This window comes from Sciurus carolinensis, chromosome 12, assembly GCF_902686445.1.
Source record: "Sciurus carolinensis chromosome 12, mSciCar1.2, whole genome shotgun sequence".
Lineage (NCBI taxonomy): Eukaryota > Metazoa > Chordata > Mammalia > Rodentia > Sciuridae > Sciurus > Sciurus carolinensis.
The window spans coordinates 31,572,609-31,599,863 of NC_062224.1; the positions used below are offsets into that span (position 1 = coordinate 31,572,609).

General features: G+C 37.7%; 2 pseudogenes; one reads left to right on the plus strand and one right to left on the minus strand.

The window, feature by feature from the left end:
* Positions 1–1,457: 1,457 nt before the first annotated feature.
* LOC124961902 (YTH domain-containing family protein 1-like) lies at positions 1,458–8,455 on the minus strand (annotated as a pseudogene).
* LOC124961186 (small integral membrane protein 13-like) lies at positions 8,454–26,976 on the plus strand (annotated as a pseudogene).
* The last annotated feature ends 279 nt before the right edge of the window (positions 26,977–27,255 follow it).

Consider the following 27,255-nt stretch of genomic DNA (forward strand, 5'->3'; position numbering starts at 1 on the left):
CTAATTAGTTCTTCATACAGAATCTCTTTTCATCTTTAACACAAACATTTGAGTTGAGTCAAATTTTTACTTTCTGTGTATTAAATTATAATCACAACTTTAATGAACTGCATCATAATAAAACAAAATGAAGAAAGGTCACACGTGTAATCTCAGCTACTTGGGAGTCTGAGGCAGGAGTATCACAAGTCAGAGGCTAGCCTCTGCAGCTTAGAGACACCTTGTCTCAAAATAAAATAAAAAGGGCTGGAGGTGTGTCTCAGAGGTAGAGAGGCTATGGGTTCAAACCCCAGTACCACACAAACATACCAAAAATAAAGAAATACATAAAATTCTTCTACATTTCTTTATCTTTGTGTTGTAAAACACCACATAGGCTATATGGAAATTAACCTGAGGTATGCCTTGGCTCTCACACAAAATATATTCTACACTGGCAAAAAATAAAGAACTATAAAAGGAAGAAAAGAACAATAACTTCTCATAGTTATTTTTAACAACATGAAAATATTTTTGTTTTCCAACATGTGCTTAATATTTCATTCAATAAGCATTTATTAAATATCTAAACCTAATATGCTCGATTAACATTTATATTAATTCTCACTTTTACTTTATTAACTCAAATCCTTAGAGACATAGGGGCTAAAAAAGAATAGTATGAATACTTTATGAAAAGTGACATCACTTACAAAATCACTAAGTGTTAGGGAAATTACAACAAACATCTTTAAAAATTTATTTCTAGGCTAACCCTTATTAGGTCACCTCTCACCTTATGGGAGCTCTGTCTCTTTTCTTCTCACTTTAATAAATCTTATTCTTTTATTCCACTCCTGAGGAAACAAAGGAAAGGGGGAGAATAAAACAATACAAAGTAAAATTAAACCAGGGAGATAAACAAAGGTTACATAAAAACTTCAACTGTTATGCCATGTTTCCCTGAATTATCTTTTATCACAGCACATATAACTACTATATATATATATATATAATAGTTATATATATATATATATATATATATATATATGTCTTTTTTAAATAACAGTTTTTTGAGATATAATTGGCATAGGATTAAATTAACTCTTTTGTTTTTATATTTTATTGTTTTATTATTTTTAGTTACATACAACACCAGGATATACCCTGACATAATCACAAAAGAGCAACCTACTCCAATTCAGAACACCCACACTTCCCTTTCCCTTCCTCCCCCAACTCCATTGATCCCTCTTTAATCCATTTTCAGTTTACTTTGTTTGTTTTTTAGTCTCCTGTGGTTAATCCAGTGCGGAGACCCACCATGCCACATCCATGCATGCACATATGAAAATCAGTCAGATTCATTCCAAAGTTCTTCCCTTTTCCAATCACTTCTTCCTCCTCCTAAATTCCCTTCATCTACTCTACTGATATTTCCTTTATTTTGATGAAATTCCCTCTCCCACTTTTTCTCCTCTCCCCCCTCTCTTTCTTTTTGGATTACCTTCTGGATAGCAGAGAAAACATTTGACCTTTGACTTTTAGGACTGGCTTATTTCACTTAGCATGATAGTCTCCAGTTCCCTTCATTTACTGCAAATGCTCTAAATACCATAAGTTCATTCTTTTTATGGCTGAGTAACATCCATTGTGTATATATACACTATATTTTCTTTATCCATTTATCTGCTGAATGGCATTTAGGTTGGTTCTATATCTTGTTATTGTGAAGTGTCCTGCTATAAATGTTGATGTGACTGCATCACTGTAGTATGCTGCCTTTAAATATTTTGAATATATTCTGAGAATATCGCTGGGTCATATGGTGGTTCCATTCCTAGTTTTATGAGGAATCTCCATACTGCTTTCCTTAGTGAAAACTATAGAACACTAAAGAAATTGAAGAAAACCTTGGAAGACGGAAAGGCCTCTCATCTTGGATAGGCAGAATTAACATAGTCAAAATGGCCATACTACAGAAAGTATTATACAGATTCAACACAATCCCCATCAAAATTCCAATGACATTCTTTACTGAATTGGAAAAAGCAGTCATGAAATTCATTTGGAAAAATAAGAGGCCTAGAATATTCAAAACAATCCTTAGTGATAAGAGTGAAGCAAGAGACTTCACAATATCAGACCTGAAATTATACACAAAGTTATAATAATAAAAACAGGATGGTACTGGCACCAAAACAGGCATCAAAACCAATAGGATAGAATAAAGGCACAGAGAAAAATCCACATAAGTACAGTTACCTGATACTAGACAAAGGTACCAAAAACACACATTGGAGAAAAGATAGCTTTAACAAATGATGGTGGGAAAACTGGAAATACATATGTGGAAGGATAAAATTTAACCCTTCTCTCTCACCCTGCACCAAAGTCAACTCAAAATGAATCTAAGACATAGAAATTAGACCAGAAACACTGCAACTACTAGAAGAAAATGTAGACCCAACACTTTAGCATGTTGGCCCAGGAACCAACTTCCTTAAAAAGATTCCTGAAGTACAACAAATAAAATTAAAAAATCAATAAGTGGGATACCATCAAATTAAAAAGCTTATACACAGCAAATAAAACAAGAGCATAAAGACAGATATATATATATATATATAAACTGTTGGTCTACTACCATTAGAATGTAAATTCCTTTGGATCAGGGATTTTCCTTATTCACAGCAGTCTATTCTAGAATACAGTGTGATATGTAACAGGGACCTGACAAATTGTTGAATCATGAATAATTGGTACAAGAAAAGTTGAAATGAAAAGATAAAATAAACAGATAAATGCTAGGATAGATAAATTGATATTTTGCAGTGGGTGAATGAGCCCAGGGCCTCACCTATGCTAAGAAAGCATGCTACTCCTCGGTTATGTAACTCTTGGCCTAGGGCAAGAACATTCATTTCTGACAAAATAAAAGTTACCCCCACAATGGAACCACCTTCAATATTTACATCTACCAATATTACATTGCATTTACCCTTTGATTCAGCAAAACCAGGTGAAAGAATTCAGCCTATAGGTGAAAGAATTCAGCCTATAGGTGAATAGCAGGTGGCTGCTAGGTCCTAGCATATAACCAGTACCAATGACATCCCCCATCCCCTGTCTTCTGAAAAGCTCAGGGACAGCCACCCTATCAGCACCAAGGACATCGGTGACATGCTCAGTGTACCCTTGACTGATTCTGCCAGCTGCTAAGTGTCATGGATATACATGTGCTGTGTTCAAATCCCCTTATGATCAGCAGAAGATGACTGAATACCATTCCCTTCAAGGCATTGTCTTTCTAGTGTCAGATTTCCCACCCTGCACCCACCTCCACTGGATGCTGGGGGATCTCTGAGATCATCTCCCCCTCTTTAACTTCCAACACATCTGTGACCACATCCACACATGAACTTTCATGGGATGCTGCAGCCAAGGCTGCTCACTGTGACCCTCCATTCAGAATTTGGGCAGTGCTGTTCTCTATGCATCTGGCTGCAGGAGGTAAGAAAACAGAAAGAATCCTGATGATCTGGGAAGCAGGTGTGGTCTCCTCACACCTGTGTGATCTCATGTTTGTGTCCACTCATGTGCACATGCAAACACACATACATAAACACCATGCCACTGGAGAGGATCTGGGACTGTCCATGGGGTGATCAGAGAGGTGGGATATCCCATGGTGACCTTCCCTTGGATGCCCTGTGTCACCTCTAACCTCCTTGAGGAAAACCACCAGAAGTATCAAGGTCAAGGACTGACCCAGTATCTCCAGACTTGGATAAGACCCCTACTTCAAGTTTTTCTGAGACCTGAGCTGGTATGTTGGTAGACTGCATAAGAATATCACATTCTCTCTTGGTTCTCCTTAAAAGGGATCTGGTTGGGACTGGATATTGAATGTGTGCACCTGCCTACCAGGGTTCCAAGTTGTGTTTGGTTTATCATCGGGGAAATGAAGTCATTTCCTGGGATCTCCTTACCTGAGTCTCTTCCTCAAGTAAGCCCTCCTCAAAGCCCTCCTGGGATGCTAACTGTACCCCTCTCCTCATGACATGTGCATGGCTGGACACAATTACAAAAGCACACCCTGACCCCCCATCCCCAGGCAAGACTGGGTGAGCCATTACTCTATATCCCCAGACTTGGGGATATAGAGTTGGGTTCATACCTACTCCCTCATTCTTTCAGGTGTGTGACCCTGGACAACTTAATGTGCCTCTTAGGGCCTCCCCATTCTCCCAACATGTTCCCTGGGAATCATTATAGCATTTGCTTCTTAGGTTATCATCTGGTGTATTTATGTTACTGGCTATGCCTTAAGACTAGAATCACACGTTGCTAATGCACAAACTTAGAGATGGATCAATACCAAGAAGGGGAGAGAAAAAGAATGCTATACAACTCAACTCAGACCTGAGTGCCACAGGGAGAACTAGGGAAAGTCCCTTCCTTCTTGGTTGGATTTTTTACTCTGCACCATGAGAAAGTTGAAGTGGCAGACCCTGAAAACATTTCCTGTGGAAAAAGAGCTTACAATGGCTTCCCATGAGATATAAAATTGGATTATGTGCCTCTTCTCATTGTATGATGTAGTGACCCCACAGAAATCCCAGGCACTTCCTTGTGCCTAAGACCTCTAGTACCCTCTCTTCTAGGTGGATCAAACCCAGCATCTGAGTTCCAAGGAACAGAAATTGGCAAAAGTCATGGGATATCACTTCCAAGGTTGAGTTATGGAAATCTGAAGTCCCTCTTTTGTGCTTTCCCCTCTCTTCCTTCTCTCTCTCTCTCTCTCTCTCTCTCTCTCTCTCTCTCTCTCTCTCTCTCTCTCCCATTCTTTTTGAAGGGAATCAAGCTGATATATTATGAGTCACCCAGTGTCATACCCCAAGGTTGAAGATTCAGCAGTGTCCTGTATAGCAAATTAAAAAGCACTGAGGCTTACCCAAACTTGGTTGTGCCAAAAACACAAGGATGAACAGGTAAATTCTCTCAGCTCTCCCTCAGTGTAGACCTCCTGAAAGAATTATAGGCAAAGGCACCATCTGAGCTGGTCTAGAACCAAGTGCTCAGAAACTATGACATCATCACTGTCTGTGGCTGTTAGAAGTAAGTTAGGGGATGCTGTCATGTAGCAGTGGACCACTAATGTGGTCTCTAGGCCCTGGGGTCTGATATTCTTCTTCCAATTTTTTCAGTCTCCTTTCTGGCCTCCTTTCTAATCTCCTCCTAGGCCAAAGTCACTTTGTCTCTCAGTGTCTGCACACATGAGTAGTTAAATACTGGTAACTTAAAAAAGAAACTTGGAAAATGGAAGAATATGATGAACACAGACTTGCATGCATCATATTTGGATCATCTGAGGTTCCATACATGGGATGTTCAAATATAAATTGGATTTATTACAGAGTTCAGGAAAGTTATATAAGCTGAAAAGTAGCAGGATTTCAAAGATGCCTGAACCAAATGAAATGACTTGAAAATACTGAGGAAAAAGAATGAGTACAGAATCGGAGGAAACACTAATATTTACTAATAGTTGAAGAAAATAGCCTGCAAAAATCAAGATATAAATTTCTGAATTCATAAATAAATAAATACTTGGATGTTTACTAATGACATATTCATAATTCTATGGTGAAAAATCTCCTTGATTATTCACAAAGAAATTGAGATGTCATTTTTAAGAACTGTCCAGGTTTCCTGTTCTTCATAAGGAGCTTGGAAGTCATGGTTCCATCACTGCAAAATATAAAAATTTAAAGAGATTAAAAAGCCAGCAAATCTTCTTGGATCTAAAAATAAGGAGACACTTCCCTCAAGATTGGGAATATAACCAGGGGCCAGTGGCGGAGACTTGTAATCCCAGTTACTCAAGAGGATCTCAAGTTAAAGGCCAGTCTGGGAAATTTATGAGACCTTTGGAGGCAAGCCCCAAATGGCTAGTTAGGCTCCCTAGCCGAGGTTTCTAGCAGACTGTTATGTTTTTGGTGTGTTGCCAAGGCCATAATTCAGCTATGTTATGGTCAGTGTGTAATCAGTATCAGAAACACTCTGATTCTGTACTCAAGGTCATAAACATTTGCTGTGAGCATGCACCCTCTTATGCAACCGTTTGTCAGTGTGCCTTCTTTGTTTGGCCTGCATATAAAAAGGGTCTATAAAAATGCCTTTTGGAGGGGGTGCTAAATGGAACTGACTCTGGCTAAATGGAAATGACTGGGGGCCAAATCTAAAACTGGGTGCTGAAGGCTGTTGCTACCTCCTATGTCTACCATCCCAACTGCATCTTGCATCTTCTACCACCTACCAGGATCCCTGAACCCTGCCTCACCCTCTGTTTAACAATTGGTGTAGTTAGCAGGATATTCCACAGATGAGAGATGCATGGACCTGGTGAACAGGAGGAACCTTTGGTCACTGAACAGCATGTAGCACTCAGCTGCCAATGTTCTATTAACATAGATTCCTGTGTAGAGTTGGGATAGAGTAGATGGCTTCCCTATGAGTATAGATAAGACTTCTTTTTTCTTTTTAAGCTGACAAAAAATATTTCTTTATTAGTGAGTTCTACAATATTATAATACATAGAAAAAATTACAAATGAATGCAGACCCAGCTGGCAGAAATGAACTACAAAGAAGGTAAAGCTGCCACAACTCAACCCACACAGGACGACACACTAGAGCTGACACCAAAGACAGCACCAAGCATACAGTTTTAAACTCTGCTTTCAAAGTAAATGCTAACCACATAAGAAACTGCCTTGTTCTTATTGTTTTGATTCTGCCATTCCTTGTTGTACCACCACCTTCCTCCTGCCACTTCTCATAGTGAGCAAAGTCATGGAAGATAGAGGTGGTGTGCTTGTAGGAAGCGATAATGCTGAGCACTTGTTTGGTTTTCTCTAGGGTCACCTCCTGTGTGTCTCTGGAGTTTCTGACTGGTTTGTTGTCCTTGTTCTCTATTCTGATGTGCCAGAGTTGGTTATTGGGCACATCCTTGACAAAATTCCACTTCACTTCAAATTTGCCCTTCCATTTGTCCTGAGACTAGACCCCAGCACTGGTGCCATAGTCCACAGGGGACTTTATCTCAGTCACCCCACAGAAATGCCCACTCACATTGACACTGAAGAGCAGGTAGACAGGCCCCTGGTTACTCACAGCACAGAAGGTGCTGTCCAGGCACTTGTTGCCATGTTCCGTGCTGCACCAGATTGAGTACTTGATGGAGTAGTGGCTGTCATCTTCAGAATAACTCTTTATGATGAACACCCATCCACTTTTAAGGTTCCAATCAAACTCTTTAGGGTTGTAGCTATGGGCAGCTTTCAGTTTCTCAAGGACAGGGTGGGAGTATATACTGTGGGCAGAATTAGACTGGGTACTTCCAGGAGAGTTACTATCACTGCCAGCCTCTCCACTCTGCCCAAAGGCAGCATTTCTGTTAGGAGGGGCAACCCAGAGAGTTTGGAGTGGTTGCTGAGGACTCTGATACTGTGGTGGTGCTAATGGGGGAGGCTGAGTTAGGAGAGGCTAGGCCACCTGTAGAGGCTGTGGAGCACACTGTGGGACCGGTGCCTGATGGAGGTGCTGGGGTCTTTGGCACAGGCCCCTTGTTATCCCAGGTTCTGATGTCCATGTTATGCTTTATAGGTGGAGGAGGCAGTGCACCCCCGTGTACAGGCCCACTCTTGGTTTTCATTTTAGGCTGTGGTTTTGCAGGTTTGTTGGCAATAGCAGCCCACAATGTTGATTTTGAAACTGGCATATTTGCATTTGTCCCACCATTGCCAGAAAGGAGTCCCATCAGTGCCACACTACTGACAACAGAGCCTACTGTCTTGACTGCAGAGGTGGTGACAACCACAATCTTCAGGCCAATCATACCCTACTCTAGGCTGTTCATCCAAGGCACCTTATTAAGGCACCTTATATCACTGTGAAAACCTGTCAGCCTGTCAACAACCATGCCACCAAGGGAATTCAGAGGGTAAGTGTAGCTGCTTCCATTTGCAGAGCTCTGGGTCTGCTGCCCCTGAGAACCACCTTACCCCCAAGCTGAGAATGCAGGGTTTTCAGGGAAAACCTAAACCTAAACTAAACCTATGCTGATACATGCTATTCCCCAGGGCCCCTGGCTACCCCAAAATAGCATCCTGCATGAAATAATGATCTCTATTATGGAGCTGCCCATAGGTGGTGAGGTATAGAATTGAAGGGTCCTCTGCAGTGGACCAGGATGCCTCATTGAGGGAGTAAGGAAATCCCTTGGATGGTGGATAGTAGCTGGACAGGTAGGGATCACTTATCTAGTGCTAACTGTTACTCGGATTAGACTATCCAGAAAGGTAAGGCTCAAAGTCATTGTCATGAACTGAATTCTTCTGATGCCAAGAAACATTTTGTACTTTATTATCTTGTCCTTTTGTTCTCTAGGGGTCCACACTGGTGGACAACATGCTTCATGAACAGCACAGTGCAGTGAGGATGACCACAGGCTTGGGCCTCCCACCAGGCCCACCCTGTGGACCCGCGCTGACCCCAGGCCCACCGTCAACTCTGTGGGAGCGGCCCAGTGTGGCACCAGAACTAGGCTGGCATGGGCCTGGAGCGGCGGGTGGGCAGTGGTTGGGAGTGGATGAGCTGAGGGTATGCCAGATAAGACTTCTGATAACCCTGCAGTGGAAAAGGACCTGGTGGAGCAGAGTGTGAACTGAACAACAAAACTCAGGTACCAGCCCACAGCCAAGGAGAAAGGTGGCAGCAGTGGTGTAAGATAGAGAAATGGTTTGAGGATTCACACAAATGGCCACTGGGGCCATGAAGTAAATGTTTCTTACAGCTTTCAGAGTGAAAACTGATGCAGCTTTACCAAAGTCTGCCAAGATAAGGGAGTTACAAGATAAGGAGGAGGCCTTGAGAGCCAGGGTACAGTTGTGGAGGAGTATCTCTGTATCTTAAAAATATCCATCACCCCCCCATAATGCTGATGGAGTCTGAGAAGGAGGAATATTAACACCCACAAGCCCAGCCAGTAGTAATGCAGAAAATGAATCATTAGAAGCCAATGGCTCTAGTAGGCAGCTGCCAGCAGGGCAGCCCAATTATTCAAGTTCAACATGTTTTGCTAGTCAAATGGAGTTGGTGAACTTGGGAAAATAATTTGGACAGAGGCTAGGAAAGGCCCTGGTCACTTTGTTGTTATGCCTGTGAGATTTAGGAGTTCCAGAATCTGACAAGGGCAAGACACCTCATGTGGTACTTGTCATTGATCCTGTAAAACCTGTGACTTAGATGTTTTAGGAACCAAAAGGGACCAAGCAAGCTCAGGTGTGCTAGGAGCCAGCAGGGGCCAAGAGAGACCAAGTGTGTTAAAAGCTGGCAAGAACCAAGAGGACCTAGATGTGGTAGAAACTCGCTGGGGCCAAGAAATAGCCCCTGCAGCTGGCAGGACCAAGAGTCTTCAGGAGGTATTAGGTGAATCATATATGATTCACTATGTAGGTGAATCATAAACAAACCTACACGTTGGAATAAAGGCACCTATACTCTTCAGGGTTTGGAATATTGATGGCTCCAGCCTTAGACAACTGCCTGTGTAGATGGCAGTGGCTGTGGAGCCAGAAATAGACACTGTCTGGTTTGATGCCACTACAAAACAAAATAGCGAATGAATTGAGCTCAATGGTGATGGTATGTGAAGTTTCCACCATAGGGATATGCAGTGACAGTTGTGTTGACAAGTTCTGTAGTTAGAATTCCAAGACCTAGGCCACCAGTAACAGGTGACTATAGGGCTCTTTACTAGCCATGGCCCCCTGATTAGCCCAGGGAACAATGCTTTGGCTAGGGTGCAGTAGTTAGAACATGTATCTCCCACCAACCTGGGGGCCTGGTTGAATGGCTACCTGCAGCTTGCAGCTGTAAAAGCTATGTGGGTTGTAGTCAAACAATGGGGTCTGCTTTTAATGTGGAATACCCCAGTAGAGGACTGCCAGGCATGTGTGCTTTATGCTCAGGAATATCCTCACCCTAGAAGCTTTGGATACACAGATGGCCGGGTAATGTGTGGACACATCCCTTTGACCCAATGGGGGCAGGTTGATTTCATTGGCCTTTTACCAAGAAGATCAGAAGGAACAATTTTTGCCTTGATGGAAGTTGATACCACTACAGGCTTGTTGTTTCCTTGACCCAGTGGCCAAGCAAATCAGTGTACTATGATTCACACCCTGGCAGTGGTGATGGTGATGTGCAACTGACCCATCATAATAGAGAGTGATCAGGGTACTCATTTTACTGTCAGGATGTGCAACCATGAGCAACTCAGTTACAGAGGCAATGGAAGCTGTATGTCCCATATCACCCACAGGCTGTAGGCAAGATAGAGATAATGACCCACTTAAGCAAGGACTTAGGATTGCAGTCAACCCATCTTCCATGAGGAGGTAAACACAGCACCCATGGATACATGGGTAGTTGTGAGATCTCAGAATGAGCATCCCTGATGTGGGGGACCAACTCCTGTGGAGGCTTTACTGCATCACACAGTAGCTCCAATACAGGTCCAGGTGACAACAAAGCATGTTGTGCTTAAGCCCAGGTTTGGGAAGCAAAGGAATGTTCTTTTACCTGCACTGACTGAATTGAATAGGAGGCAAACTGTGGATCAGACATGGCCCTAGACAATAAAGATCCCTCCCAGCTTCTTTGGGTAGCCTTGTTAGCCCCATGGGGAAAACGTTTGGAGTGTGATCTCCTCATGATGCCATGGGTAACTAGTAAATGGCCTTGTCAGGTTACATGTGACTGGGCATGTTCCGTAGATGAGACACAAATTTTAAAGGGCACTTATGTTATTTCCCTTTGACCAATTATGAGTTTCCTGGTGCTAGTACATACCAAGACTGCTGAAGTATGGGTCCAGGCTGTACGAGTATGGTATCATCACCCAGGGAAGCCACCACAGGCAGCCACTTGTACTTTCCTGGGACTTAAAACTGGCATGCATTTTCCCAGATGGGTGTGATTATCCTCACTAACACCATTGTGGACTGAGCACACACCTATATTAGAGTAGCAAACCTCTATACATTGGGTCACAGAATCATCAATCTAGGAGTTCACACATCTTTGGGTGAAGGTATCTTATAAAAGATGTACCCTCACTGACTCTTATATGGTGGGAGAAAAAACAAAAATCACACAAATAGATGTCATTATTAATTAATAAAATAGCATTATAAAGTTATAGTTCATAGGTCTAGAATCATTCTTGTTTGTAGGAATAACTATGACTAAAAAACTTCCAATGGTATAATATTATATAAAGAAATAAATGTAAACATATACCAGGAATAATGTTCTAGATCACCTGTGAGTTCTGCTGCCAGTCTATCTTGGTGAATCCAGACTATGGCCCTAAACAATGAGATGCAGCTGAGAAAGACTTTTATTGCCACCTCAATAGAGGATAAAATTGGTAATGGTTTTTAGTGATCCTATGTGATGGGATTTCTCTTCTGGTTGTATATTGTTGCAGTTTATATTGTTGTTGTGGCCTGTGGGTGCAGGTCTCTGCCTCCTTGCTAAGGGATCATTGTGAAATACCTCAAATGAGAAGTTTGTACAGCAAGGAATCCTAAAAGGTGAATTTGGGGGACAGACACAAAAATTGCTGTAGTTAGATTCACTTGCTAATGCCTTTCTGTTTAAATGTATTCATGTATATGAATATCTACCATTGTGTTAAAACAACCTATGTTATTAATTCCTGTAAGATAAAATAGAGGTTTTTAGTCTAGGAACCACAGGCAACATGATGTAGCTTAGCTATGTTTTAGGGTATTCCACCTAGATTTATGTAAGCAGACTCTATGATGCACAATCACAAAATTGCCTCGCTACATATTTCTTTGAACATATTCACATTTTTTTTTAGTACTGAGGATTGAATCCAGTGGCACTCTGCCACTGAGCTACACCCCCAGCACTATTTTTTACTATTTTTAAATTTGAGACAGTGTCTCACTAATTTGTTGAGGGTGACTTCAAGCTTGTAATTCTTCTGCATCAGTCTCCATGCTGAAATTATAGGCATGTGCAGCACACTCAACTCAAATATCAACATGTTTGATGACACATAACTACTTTTTCTACTAACAAGAGACTACACATTCTTATAAAACTAACTTAGAGTAATTACCAACATAGATCAATTCTCTGTCACAGGACATACAAATTTGAAAGAATAGAAATTATAAAATTATTGTTCTAAAACCAAGCACTTATAAAATAGATATTAATAGCCAAAAGATAACAGAAAATCTCCAAATATGTAGAGATTAAATATCATATTTTTAAATAAATAATAGACAAAATAGAAATCTCAAGAGAAATTTTAAAAGTATTTTGAACTGAAAATAAAAGAATGTTTTATCAAAATTCCTAGGATACAACAAAAGTAGTTCTTGGAAATTGATAGTAGGAATGTATATATTAGAAAATAATAAAGATCCAAATTTGATGATCTAAATTTTCATCTGGGAAAACTGGAAAAAGACAAGCAAATGAAATCTCACAAATAGACAAGACAAGGAATAAAAAGTGTTTGAGCAGAAATTAATAAAATTACAAACAAAAACTTGACAAAGAAAATCACCAATAAAAACTCGTTATATTAAAAAAATTAATAAATCCCACAGTCTAAAGAAAGACAATGAAGGTGGGAAAAGAGAATATATTCTACTAATAACAGAAAATAAAGAAGGACTATTACTTCAGATCCTGTGGACACTGAACTAAGAAAGTAAGAGCATGAACAACTCTACATCAACATATTTGATTGCCTAGATGAAAAAAAAACAATTTTTTCCAAAGTTGCTGTTTACCCAATCTGATACAAGAAGAATCACACAATTTAAATAGGTTTGTATATGTTAAAGGGATGGTAAAAATAATTAATAACCTTCCAAAATAGAATGACCAGGACCAGATGGTTTCAATAGTGAATTTAACCATATACATAGAGAAGAAATTATATAATTCCATATAATCTCTTTCAGAGGTAGAAGAAATCTGTTTAGTTTTTTTTCATAACATCTCCCAATTGAAAAAAAAAATTATTCTATTTTAGAAAGCTACCAGTCTTACAAAATGAAAGCAAATCAGTATGATGGGCTGAGTTGCATGTTGTTTGCTATGATGTTTCAGTTTCTATCAGCTCATGGTAACTACCTGATGACCCAATCACATGATTAGGAATGATGGCAATAGCAACTTGACCTATAAAAGAGATGCAGTGTGGAGCTTAGTATGTGGGAATCACAGGGGGAAATTGAGGGACATGTTAATGCCTATCATAAGAACTCTTTTCAAGGTTCAGAAAGTAACTGTAATAAAAAAGAATCAGATATCCCCATGTGTTTGCTTCACAGTCCATCTAAGCCTATGAAAAGAAGAGACCTGGGGTCTCTTCATAACCTGGGGTTACTACATAAATGCAAAGGTAGAATGAATACAGACAAAGTCCCCTTGCACCATCTTAGGCATAAAACACCACTAACAGATTGTGAGTATGCAGATAGCTAAATGACAAATTTCTAGTAGGAAGGCCCTGAACAAATTTAGGAAGTTAGACTAATACCAGTAACCCCAAGAATCAAGAATTGTGTTCTGACAGAAATAAATACTGATGCTGTATTCAGTGAAACTATCCTCATAAAGGTGAAATAAGATATATCTTGATAAACAATAACAGAGAAAACTGAAGACCAGTAAAAGTGCAGTATAAAAATGACATAGGAAATTCTTAGAATAGGAAGAAAATGACACTAGGAAAAATCCTGGTTCTATTTAAAAATCTGTGTCCATAGAAATGGTAAATGTATAGATAAATATAAAAGTGTATGTGTGTACTCAATTTAAAATATATATTCTGTTAAAAGCAAAAATTATAGCATATATGTGGGAAGCACTACATGTGTAGATTGAATATATAAACAGTGCAAAGTACCATAGTACTATAGATTGAATCCTGACTGTAACTATGAAATTATAAATTTCCCCTATTTTCTATAAAATAATAGATTAGCAGCAGCTCTAATTTTTTTGTGATAAGGTATTGATATTTTAACCACTTACAACAATTAAAAATTATTGCAAAAATATACAGCTAAAAAGTCAACAATTTAATAATGCCAGTACAGTGGTAGACTCTGAAGCCCTGGAATATTGTACTGCCACAAAGAGAACAGCAATATATGAAAAAAAATTTAACTTTGTAAGAAATACATAAACTGTTAAGAAGCTGCCACACCCCAGATAATGACTAGCTATGGAAAACTGTATCAAAACTCCAAGAAATGTCAAGGTTTTTACTTCCTCACACTGCTATCCCTGCAGAAAGAGAAAGGCATGATTTGGAGGATATTTTACAAATTTCTTGCTCCTCTCTGAGGATGGAAAAAAGAATGGAACAGACATTCAACTTCTTTCTTGTTCAGCTGGTGGTTAAAGAGTTGAATTCTGTGTGCTCTGACTCAGAGTGTCAATGGGAAGAACATTATAATTTGAATGACAAGTTCACTGAAAACAGAGGCATGTACAAAAGAGCATGGACATCCCTAGAAAATGTTTGAGAAATCCCAGAATTCTAGCAAAGAAGAGTTCACTCTTTTTTCTTATGTTCCAATAACAACTTAAAAATATAAAATATAAAATCAGGGAACAGCTGACCACCAAAGGAAAAAATATATCTCCAGAAAATATCTCCATGCAAAGTAAAATCTGTTAATGCTTAAGAAGCTAAAGACAACACAGATAAACTAAACAAAAAAAGTAAGAAAAATGACTGCAGGAACAAAGAGAGAATATCAACAAATAGTGAAATAGAAAGCATAACATATACAAGTTATGGAACTTAAAATTAGCTAAATTGAAATACACTGGTAAGCAGTTCAACACTAGAATTTTTCAGACATAATGTATATTCAGTAAACTAAAAATAGGTCAGAAGAAAGAAGAGTATAAGTTGAAAAAAACAAGAAATATTGAAGAGAGAATACAGGAGTTATGGGATTTCATCAGCTGGAATAGAAGAGACAAAAAGTAGAAATATTATTATAAGAAATAAGATCTTATAACTTATAATAAGGGACTCATTTTCAAGAGGTTTAATAAATTCCAGCTAATATAAGCATAAAGAAATATAGGTAAGGCTAATCAAAGTGCCAAAATTTAAGAGAACCTTGAAAGCAATGTATGGAAGCCTCCATTAAATTATCAACAGATCTCTCAATGGTAACATTGCAGTCAAGAAGTCCAAGGGGAGATCACCAGCAAACCATCTGTGCATCACCTGCTGCCCAATGTCCACTGCTGCCTCGAAGTCCATTGTCATAGTACCTGCAGGTTTTGTTAAACAACTGCCATCTTGGGACACCAGACAGGACCTGGGAGTACAGGGCCAAGGGCCTGTAGGTTTGCTAGCACCACCACTGTTGCCATCTCTGGCCATGGCCACCTTAGTCTAGGAACATGGGCCAGGACCTAGAGATATATTGTTTGGATATCTGCAGATGTGTTTGCTCCTCAGATCTTCTTCCTGGGAGTGCTATAGCCACCATATGACTAACTCTTTGCAGAGTCACTTCTTTGTGTGAACACATCCCTTGTGGTCTCTCTTCAAGTTGGAATGGCACTGAGATCTTGGAACTACAGCAAGGCAGATCCTGGGATATCTGAAACCCAGATCTGTTAGACAGCAGCTGAGTCTGTATGGGCCTGTCTGGGCCTAGAAAGCCTATGGAAAGTCACAGACTGGGGGCAGTTCCCCAGGGGGAGCACAGGTTGGATAAACTGGAGAAAATCAGGCTCTCTCCAGCTCAGTGAGTTCTGAAGTGCACAGGGACAGAAAAGGAGAGTTACAATGGACAGGAAGACTAGAAGAGGGTGCAAGAACATCTAGTCTGCCACTCACTGGACTGGAGCTACCATCGAATTTCAGACAGCCCCACACATAAGCAGAGAAGAGAAGCTGAGAAATTTTTTGAAAGCCAACAGAAGCAATCATTCAATTATTCATTGAGACTTTCTTCTTTTACTTTTGCTCTCTCTCTCACATATCTACCATCTTTGAATCCAAATGTTTTTCACACATCAATTTATTGAGGAATGGAATGTCTGCATAGTATATTATACTTTTCTTATATATTCATTTTTTAATTTTTAAAAAATCTTTATATATTTTTTCTCTCACTTATGTGTCTCACCAGATTCTCTTTTGCACTTCTCTCATAATAACAACCAACATTTATTCATTTTTCCTTTGCTCTTACTATAAATTTTTGCATCTATATTCTCTCCTTCTCCCCCATAAACATCACCTTTACACTACATTTGTTCCCTATTGGCTATCATTTGAAATAGTAAACCTTTTAGCAAACTTACTGTTTATATTGTAGACAATAATTGAATACATTATTTCTGTTTATTGTGACAAATCTGTAGATGCCATAATAGGAGTTATTTGGTTTAAGGTTGTATATTGTTTGTATTGGGTGCTGTTCATATTGGTTAATTGCAGTACCTCCCTTTAAAGGGGAGGTACTGGAAGCTTTCAGGGACACTATAAGACTACAGGGTAGAACATGTACAATGCCAGATCCATACTTCTGGATGGGAAGACACACAAACAACACACACACACACACACGCACAAAAAAAAAACACAAGAGAACAAAGCACCTCAAACAAACCAAGAGGTTCCAACAATAGAATCCACAGACAACAGAGTAGAAGAAATTTCAAAACAGGAGATTAGAAGGTACATAGTTAGACTGATTTTCAAAATAAAGGGTGGTATCACAGAGAAAATGCAGGAAGTGAAAGGTCACTTCAATAAAAAAACAGAGGTTATAAAAAGGAATCAAACAAATCCTTAAAATGAAGGAGAAAATAAACCAAATTAAAACTTCAGTGGGAAGTATCTCCAATAGACTAGACCTCTTAGAAGACAGAATCTCAGGTAATGGAAGACAAAATGTATACTCTCGAAAATAAAGTCTGCCATACAGACAAGATGGTAAGAAACCATGATCAGAACTTCCAAGAAATATGGGATAACATGAAAAGATCAAATTTAAAATTTATCAAAATTGATGAAAGCATGGAGATACAAATGAAAGGAATTCACAAACTTTTCAATGACATGATACCAGAAAATTTCCTAAATCTAAAGAATGAAATACAAAATCAACTACAAGAGGTTTACAGGACCCAAAATGTACAAAATTACAACAGACCACACCAATGCACATTATAATGAGAATGACAAACATACAAAATAACGATAGAATTTTAAAGACTGCAAGAGAAAAAAATCAAATTATATATAAGGGGAAACCAATTCAGAACTCAACTGATTTCTAAACCTAGACCCTCAATGCCAGGAGGTCCTGGAATAACAATATCAAGCTCTGAAAGAAAAGGAATGCCAGCAAAGCAAAGGAATGTCCAGCAACATTAAGTTCCAGATGTGATGATGAAATAAAAAGCTTCCATGAAAAATAAAGTTTAAAAAATTCACAAGTAGAAAGCCTGCACTTATGAAGCATTCTTAGCAAAATATAATGAGGAGGAAATTAAAGAAAAAAACAATGAAAACTAACAAAGGGAGGAACTACCCTAAAGGAAAAGTCAATCAAAGCAGAAACTATTAAGTTAAAAACAAAAAATAAACCAAAATAACTGGAAATACAAATCATATCTCAATAATAACCCTGAATGTTAATGGTCTAAACTCTTCAATCAAAAAACCCAGACTTCCAGATTGGATTTTTAAAAATGACCCAATATATGCTGTCTTCAGGAGCCTCACCTCCTAGGAAAACACATCCACAGACTAAAGGTGAAATAAAGGGGAAAAAAACGTATCACTCACATGGAGTATGTAAATAAACAGAAATTTCCATCCTCATATCAGATAAATTGGACTTCAAACACAGTTAGAAGGGATAAAGGACATTTCATGCTGCTTAAGACAATCATACATCAACAAGACATAACAATGATAAATATATATGCTCCAAACACTAAAGCATCTACATACATAAAAAAAAAAATCAAATAGACATGACACAATAACACTGAGTGACTTTAACCCACATCTCTAATCACTGGATAAATCTTCCAAACAAAAACTAAAAAAAGAAAGTATAGAGCTAAAAAGTACAATCAATAATTTAAACAACATATACAGAGTATTTCATCTATCAAGAGAATACACTTTCTTCTTAGCAGCACATGGATCCTTCTCCAAAATAGACCATATGTTATGTCGCAAAGCAACTCTACCAAATACAAAAGAAAAAAATTAGAAATACTACACAGCATTCTATCAGATCATAGTGAAATGAAAGTAAAATAAATAATAATATATAAAATAGAAGCTACTCCAACACCTGGAGACTAAATAATATGCTATTGAATAATAAATGGGTAGCAGAAGAAATCAGGGTGGGAATTAAAAAATACTTATAGATAAATAAGAATACCAATAGAACATATCAAAATCTCTGGGACACTATGAAGGCAATGCTAAGAGGAAATTTCATTGAATTGCGCTCATTCATTAAAAAACTAGAAAGTCAAAAAATGATCTAACATTACATCTCAAAGCCCCAGAAGAAGAGAAAAAATCAAAATTAAGAGCAGTAGAAGACAGGAAATAATAAAGATCAGAGCTGAAATTAATGAAATTGAAACAAAAGAAATAATTCAAAAAGTTGACAAAATGAAAAGGTGGTACTTTGAAAAAAATAAATAAAATCGATACACCATTAGCTACACTAACAAAGAGAAAGAGAGAAAACTCAAATTACTGAAATTTGTGATGACAAAGGAAAGATCATGATGAACACTAAGGAAATACAGAAGATAATAAGAAACTACTTAGAAAATTTGTACTCTAGTAAAATAGAAAGTTCCAAGACATCAACAAACTTCTAGAGACATATGATCTACCCAAACTGAATCATTACAACATATGCAATTTAAGCAGATCAATTTCAAGCATTGAAATAGAAGAAGTCATCAAATGTCTAACAACAATGAAGCCTAGAACCAGACAGATTCTCACTGAGTTCTACAAGAACTTCTAGAAAGAATTAACAGCAATACTCCTCAAATTATTCCATGAAATAGAAAAGGAGGGAGCCTTTCCAAACTTACTCTATGAAGCTAATATCACCCTGATATCAAAACCACACAAAGACGCATTGAGGAAAGAACTTCAAACCAATATCCCTGATGAGGATGAGTTTCCATCCTCATGTCAGATAAAGTAAACTTCTCAATAAAATTCTCACATAAGGCATATAAAAACATATTAAAATGATAGTGCACCACAATCAAGTGGGGGCCACCCCAGGAATTCAAGGTTGATTCAACACAAGAAAATCAATAAACGTAATTCATTGCATCAACAGACTTAAAGATTAGAATCATATGATCATCTCAATAGATGCAGAAAATGCATTTGACAAAATATAGCACCTCTTCATGTTCAAAATGCTAGAAAATCTAGGGATAGTAGAACCATACCTCAACATTGTAAAAGCTATATATGCTAAACCCAAGGCCAACATAATTCTAAGTGAAGAGAAATTGAAAGCATTCCCCCTAAAAAGTGGAACAAGACAGGGATATCCTCTTTCACCACTTTGATTAGATATAGTATTTTAACTTTAGCCAGAGAAATCAGAAAGACAAAAGAAATTAAAGTGATGTAAATAGGAAAAGAAGAATTCAAATTATCACTATTTGCTGATGACAAGATTCTGTATTTAGAAGATCCAAAAACTTCTAGAACTCATAAATAAATTCAGCAAAGTAGCAAGGCATAAAATCAATACTCATAAATCAAATGCATTTCTATACATCAGTGATGAATCCACTGTAAGAAAAATTAGGAAAACTACCCCATTCACAAAAGCCTCAAAAAAATTGGGAATCAATCTAACAAAGAGGTGAAATGAAAACTGTAGACACTAAAGAAAAAAAAATTGAAGAAGAGCTTAGAAGATGGAAAAATCTCCCATGCTCTTCTATAGGCAAAATTAATATTGTCATATTGGTTATACTACCAAAAGTGTTACACAGGTTTAATTTTCACAGAACTAGAAAAAGCAATCATGAAATTCATTTGGAAAAATAAGATATCCAGAATAGCAAAAGCAATCCTTAGCAATAAGTGTGAAGCAGGAGGTGTCGCAATACAAGACCTTAAATTAAGTTGGGCATGTGGGTAATCCCAAGGACTCTGGAAGCTGAGGCAGGAGGATTGTTAGTTCAAACCCAGCCTCAGCAACTTAGTGAGGTCCTGAGCAACTCAACAAGACCCTGTCTCTAATAAAATATTTTAAAAGACTGGGAATGTGGTTTGGTGGTTAAGAGTTCCTGGATTCTATCCCTTGTACAAAAAAGAAAAAGAAGAAAGAAAAAAAAAGGACTTTAAACCATACTACAGAGCAATAGTAACAAAACTATTGGTATTGGCTCCAAAACAGACATGTAGACCAATGGTAGAGAATAGAAGACATACAGACAAACCCACATAAATACAGTTATCTCATGCTAGACAAATCTTCCAAAAACATTCACTGGAGAAAAGATAGTCTATTCAAATGCATGGTGCTGAGAATATTGGAAATCCACATGTAACAAAATAAAATTAAACCCCTATCTCTCACCCTACATAAAACTCAACCCAAAGTGGATCAAAGACTTAAGCACTAGAACAGAGAACTAACAATCCTCCTGCCTCAGCTTCCAGAGTCTTTGGGATTACCCATATGCCTAACTTAATTTAAGGTCTTGTATTGTGATGCCTTCTGCTTCATGCTTATTTCTAAGTGTGCCTAATAGAAGAAAAAATACACACAAATGTTCATAACATTGACTTAGGATCTAACTTTCTTAACAATAGTCCTAAAGCACAAGAAGTAAAATCAAGAATCAATAAATGGGATGGATTCAAACTCGTAAGCTTATTCTCAGCAAAGTAAACAAGCCATAAAATGAAGAAAGAACCTACAGAATGGTAGAAAATGTTTACCACACACACACCTCAGATAGAGCACTAATCTCCAGGATATAAAAAGAACTCAAAAAACATCTAAAAAATAAACAACCCAATCAACAAATGGACTAAGGAATGGAACAGATACTTCACAGAAGAAGAAATGCAATTGATAAACAAACATGGAAAAAATGTTCATCATCTTTAGCAATCAGAGAAATGCAAATCAAAGCTACTCTAAGATTTCATTTCACTCCAATCAGAATGGCAATTATCAACAATAAAAGTAATAATAACTGTTGGTGAGGATGTTGGGAAAAGGATATGCACATACATTGATGGGACTGCAAATTGGTACAACCACTATGGAAAGCAGTATGGAGATTACTCAGAAAACTTGGAATGGTACCACCATTTGACCCAGCTATCCCACTCTTTGGTTTATACCAAATGGACTTAAAATAAGCCTGTTCCAGTGACATACCCACATCAATGTTTATAGCAGCTCAATTCACAATGGCTAACCTATGGAACCAACATAGTTGCCCTTCAACAGATGAGTGGATAAAGAAAATGTGGTACATATACAAAATGGAATATTAAAGAAGAATGAAATTATAGCATTTGCAGGTAAATGGATGGAGCTAAGTAAAATAAGCCAGTTCTAAAAAAACAAAGACCAAATGTTTTCTCTGATAAGTAAATGCTGATCCATAATGAGAAGGAGGTAGAGAAGAATGAAGGAACTTTGGATTGTGCAGAGGAGAATGAAGGAAGAGGAGGGGATATAGAGTTGGGAAGATGGTGGAATGAGATACTCTCTCTACTTATGTATGTATATATGTATAATTGAACTATAGGTGTGACTCTGCATCCTGTTCAGCCAGAGGAAGAAGTTGTGCTCCATTTGTATACAATGTGTCAAAATGCATTCTACTGCCATGTATAACTAATCAGAACAATTTTTAAAACAAGTAAGACCAAGGGAAAATAATTTGAAAGTGCTGGGAGAAAAAAGTCACTTGTAAATATATAAGTAGTGCCTGGTTAAAACAAAACAAAACAAAACAAAACAAAAACAGAGAAACAAACAAACAAACAAACAAAAAGGACTTTAAAGGCAGTTGTTCCCTAAGAGCCTTAGTGAAGAGAGAAAACCAGATAACAAGGAGTCTGTCACAGAAAGTATATGGACAAAGCTTTCATTGAATGGATTTCTGTACACTGGAAATGTATACTTTTAAAAAAAGGGTTGATCCCTGGACAATTTCTTCTATCAAAAGATCAAAGTAAATTAAAAAAGGAAAGAAAAGGAGACCAATGCCTCCCCAACTCACTGTAAGCAAGGAATAGGTGAGAAAGATAGTTAATTGCAAGCAGTTATTTTTAAAGAAAACAAGAATAACAGTTCAGAGAATGGTGAGAACCCAATGGTCAGAGTGAAGATTTATTAAGCAATTTTTCTGATGAGCAGAACTACATCCCATTTAAAGAACTAGAGAACATGCCCATTGCAAATACTACCACTGTGTAAAGAAAAGTGTTCATTAGGTTCTCATCTAGCTCCTTACTGTGGGATGAGAGTATGTGGTAGGGATGGGAGATGGCAGGTCACAATGACCTGACTTAATGTGGTTTTTAGCTTGTACACTTATAGAACAAAATGGGGGTGGCAGTCTTGAGAGGGGAAAAGTATTTCATATGTAGAAGAAATATAAATAATTTGCCACAAGAGGGCAAACTCTGGTGTATTAAAAATTGTTACAAATTCTTATTATTCTTCATATTGAGAAGTGGTGTCTAGTAATCCTCCCCTGAAAATGGTCTTAGTAATGTACTAGACAAATAGAATGGTATAGGAGAAATGCTTTCAGACTTCTATGGGATGATTATAAAAAGTCTTATAGCCTCTGCCTTGTTTTAATCAGCTTTTTCACTGCTGTGACTAAAGGATCTATCCAGAACAATTGTAAAGGAGGAAAAGTTTATTTAGAGGCTTACAGTTTCAGAGATCTTAGTCCATAGATGTCTGACTCCATTCCTCCGGGCTTAAACAGCATGGTGGAAGAGTGTGGCTGAGGGAGGAAGCAGCTCACATGATGATCAGAAAGCAGAGAGCAATTTTACTCTCCAGATACAAAATATATATCCCTTAGCCCTGTCCTAATGAATCACTTCCTCCAGTCACATCACAGCTTCCTCCAACTGCCACTTAGTTAATCCCATCAGGGAGAAATTCACTGATTAAGTTAAGGATTTAGACCAAGCATTTCTCCTCCAAACCTTGCATTGTCTCACACATGAGTTTTTGGGGGACATCACATCTAAACCATAACAGACTGGGACTCTTGGACACCTTCTCTGGGAGAAGCAGAAAACCCCTATTACCCCAAGACTTACAGATTACGAGAAGTTCAAGATGGACACAAAGAGAAGACTGGATGCCTGACAAATATCTCAAACACTAATGAACTTCCAGATGAAACCATAGATATCAAGGAGTAGACCACACTGTTGTGAAGCAGACCAGAGACATTCAACTTACTATTTTCTGACTCACAGAAGTGTGACATGTAGTAAGTATAAATTCTTGTGTCAAGTCACTAAGTTCTATGGTACTTTGTTAAACTGAAACACTGAAAATGCCATGGGAACTGTGAGGATTTAAATTAAATATTAGGTTCAAAATAAATAAAACATGTTTATTTTATGTCAAAATATGTGAATTTATAATGTTCAATTCATTAGATTGTTAGTTTGCTCTTAACTAAGTATTACCTATAGTTCTAGCTGATAGTTATAACTGATTACTAATCCATTTTTCTTTCTTACTTTAACATGACTATGAAACAGGAGAGTAAGAATGTCTTTCAGAGCCTGAAAATATGACATCCACTACAAATAGATTGTTGCACTATTTCCACTACAAACAGATCATTGCATATTAACAAAAAAACTACAGAGAGATTTGTTAACATGTTTATATAAGCAAAAATAGTGATTATAAAGGGGTGAGTGCCTGGATCTAAGAAGTAGCAGCAGTCACTGGGATTTCTTGACATCTGGTATCCCTAGGGCCCAGCAGATGTCAAGGAAGGCCTTGTGTCCACAAGTGACACAATGTCAAGCTGACCCTGCTGGTGTTTGTACCATGTTGCTGATCATCCTGCTGCTGATGTTATGTAATGGATATTTTTTTGTGGCATCTGTTTGTGTTTGTTGTTGTCGTTGGTTTTTTTTTATTATTATTATTGTCTACAAATGGGATACATGTTGTTTCTCTATGTGTACATGGAGTCAAGGCATACCATTTGTGTAATCAAACGTTTACATAGGGCAATGATGTTTGATTCATTATTTTTTTCCCTTCCCCCCACCCCTCCCACCCCTCTTTTCCCTCTATACAGTCCTTCTTTCCTTCATTCTTACCACACTCCTTATCCCTAACCCTAAACCTAACCCTAAACCTAATGCTAACCCCTCCCACCCCCCATTATATGTCCTCATCCGCTTATCAGCGAGATCATTCGTCCTTTAGTTTTTTGAGATTGGCTTATCTCACTTAGCGTGATATTCTCCAATTTCATCCATTTGCCTGCAAATGCCATAATTTTATCATTCTTCATTGCGGAGTAATACTCCATTGTATATATATGCCACAGTTTCTTTATCCATTCATCAACTGAAGGGCATCTAGGTTGGTTCCACAATCTGGCTATGGTGAATTGAGCAGCAATGAACATTGATGTGGCTGTATCTCTGTAGTATGCTGATTTTAAGTCCTTTGGGTATAGGCCAAGGAGTGGGATAGCTGGGTCAAATGGTGGTTCCATTCCAAGCTTTCTGAGGAATCTCCATACTGCTTTCCAGAGTGGCTGCACTAATTTGCAACCCCACCAGCAATATATAAGTGTTCATTTTTCACCACATCCTCGCCAACACCTATTGTTGCTTGTGTTCTTCATAATCGCCATTCTAATTGGGGTGAGATGAAATCTTAGGGTGGTTTTGATTTGCATTTCCCTTATTACTAGGGATGTTGAACATTTTTTCATATATCTGTTGATTGCTTGCACATCTTCTGTGAAGTGTCTGTTCATTTCCTTAGCCCATTTGTTGATTGGATTATTTGTATTCTTGGTGTAGAGTTTTTTGAGTTCTTTATAGATTCTGGAAATTAGCACTCTATCTGAAGTATGGTTGGCAAAGATATTGTCCCACTCTATAGGCTCTCTCTTCACATTTCTGATAGTTTCCTTTGCTGAGAGAAAGCTTTTTAGTTTGAATCTATCCCAGTTGTTGATTCTTGCTTTTATTTCTTGTGCTATGGGAGTCCTGTTAAGGAAGTCTGATCCTAAGCCAACAAGTTGAAGATTTGGACCTACTTTTTCTTCTATAAGATGCAGGGTCTCTGGTCTGATTCTGAGGTCCTTGATCCATTTTGAGTTGAGTTTTGTGTATGGTGAGAGATAGGGGTTTAATTTCATTCTGTTGCATATGGTTTTTCAGTTTTCCCAGCACCATTTGTTGAAGAGGCTATCTTTTCTCCATTGCATATTTTTGGCCCCTTTGTCTAGTATGAGAAAATTGTATTTATTTGGGTTTGTGTCCATGTCCTCTATTCTGTACCATTGATCTACCTGTCTATTTTGGTACCAATACCATGCCATTTTTGTTACTATTGCTCTGTAGTAGAGTTGAAGATCTGGTATTGCAATACCCCCTGCTTCGCTCTTGCTACTGAGGATTGCTTTAGCTATTCTGGGTTTTTTATTCTTCCAGATGAATTTCATAATTGCTTGCTCTATTTCTGCAAGGTACATCATTGGGATTTTAATTGGAATTGCATTGAATCTGTATAGCACTTTAGATAGTATGGCCATTTTGACAATATTAATTCTGCCTATCCAGGAACATGGAAGATCTTTCCATCTTCTAAGGTTTTCTTGAATTTCTTTCTTTAGTGTTCTGTAGTTCTCATTGTAGAGGTCTTTGACCTCTTTTGTGAGATTGATTCCCAAGTATTTTATTTTTTTCGATGCTATTGTGAATGGGGTAGTTTTCCTAATTTCTCTTTCTGAAGATTCATCACTTATGTATAAAATGCATTGGATTTATGAACATTGATCTTGTAACCTGCTACTTTACTGAATTCACTCATGAGTTCTAAAAGTTTTCTGGTGGAATTTCCAGGTTCCTCTAAATATATAATCATGTCATCGGCAAACAGGGATAGTTTGAGTCCTTCTTTTCCAATTTGTATTCCTTTAATTTCTTTGGTTTGTCTAATTGCTCTGGCTAGAGTCTCAAGGATGATGTTGAATAGAAGTGGTGAAAGAGGGCATCCCTGCCTTGTTCCAGTTTTTAGGGGGAACGCTTTCAGTTTTTCACCATTTAGAATGATATTGGCCATGGGCTTAGTGTAGATGGCCTTTATAATGTTAAGGAATGTTCCCACTACCCCAATTTTTTCTAGTGCTTTGAACATGAAGGGATGCTGTATTTTATTGAATGCTTTTTCTGCATCTATTGAAATAATCATGTGATTCTTAACTTTAAGTCTGTTGATATGGTGAATTACATTTATTGATTTCCTGATGTTTTTCTCTAAATTCAGGTTTCTGTGTGAACTGGTTGGAGACACCGGAAGCCAGGAAGATTATGAGCTCTAGTGGTCTGAAACTGAAGAAGACCCTTCATCCTCAACAAATAGGATAATGTCCTCTTGTCAAATTAGAACACCTACTGATGAAGGCCATTGACATAGTAGATCATGAAGGATATTATGACCCTCAGTCTTTAGTGACTTGAGTTTAAAATTTATTAAATGACCGATGTACATTTATACTTGGATTTTATATTGAGTTCAAAAATTTAAATGTAAATTATATATTAATAAAAGAAATTAAAACCAAATTAAATCATTGTAAATTTTATCTTAAAGATAGTAACTTTTTTTCACTAGATTTTACTTAACACACTTATTCCTTGGGCCTTGGGATCTTTTTTTTTTCACTAGTAAACATTTCAAGCTTGAAAAATCATTTTAATAATCATAAAATGTGTTTTTTTGTTCACATTTTAACTTGTCAAAAATTGGGTTTCATCTCATTATTGCCAGCCAGGTGATAGTTACATAATTATCCTAGTTTTTGCACATGTGAATTTATAGTTTATAGT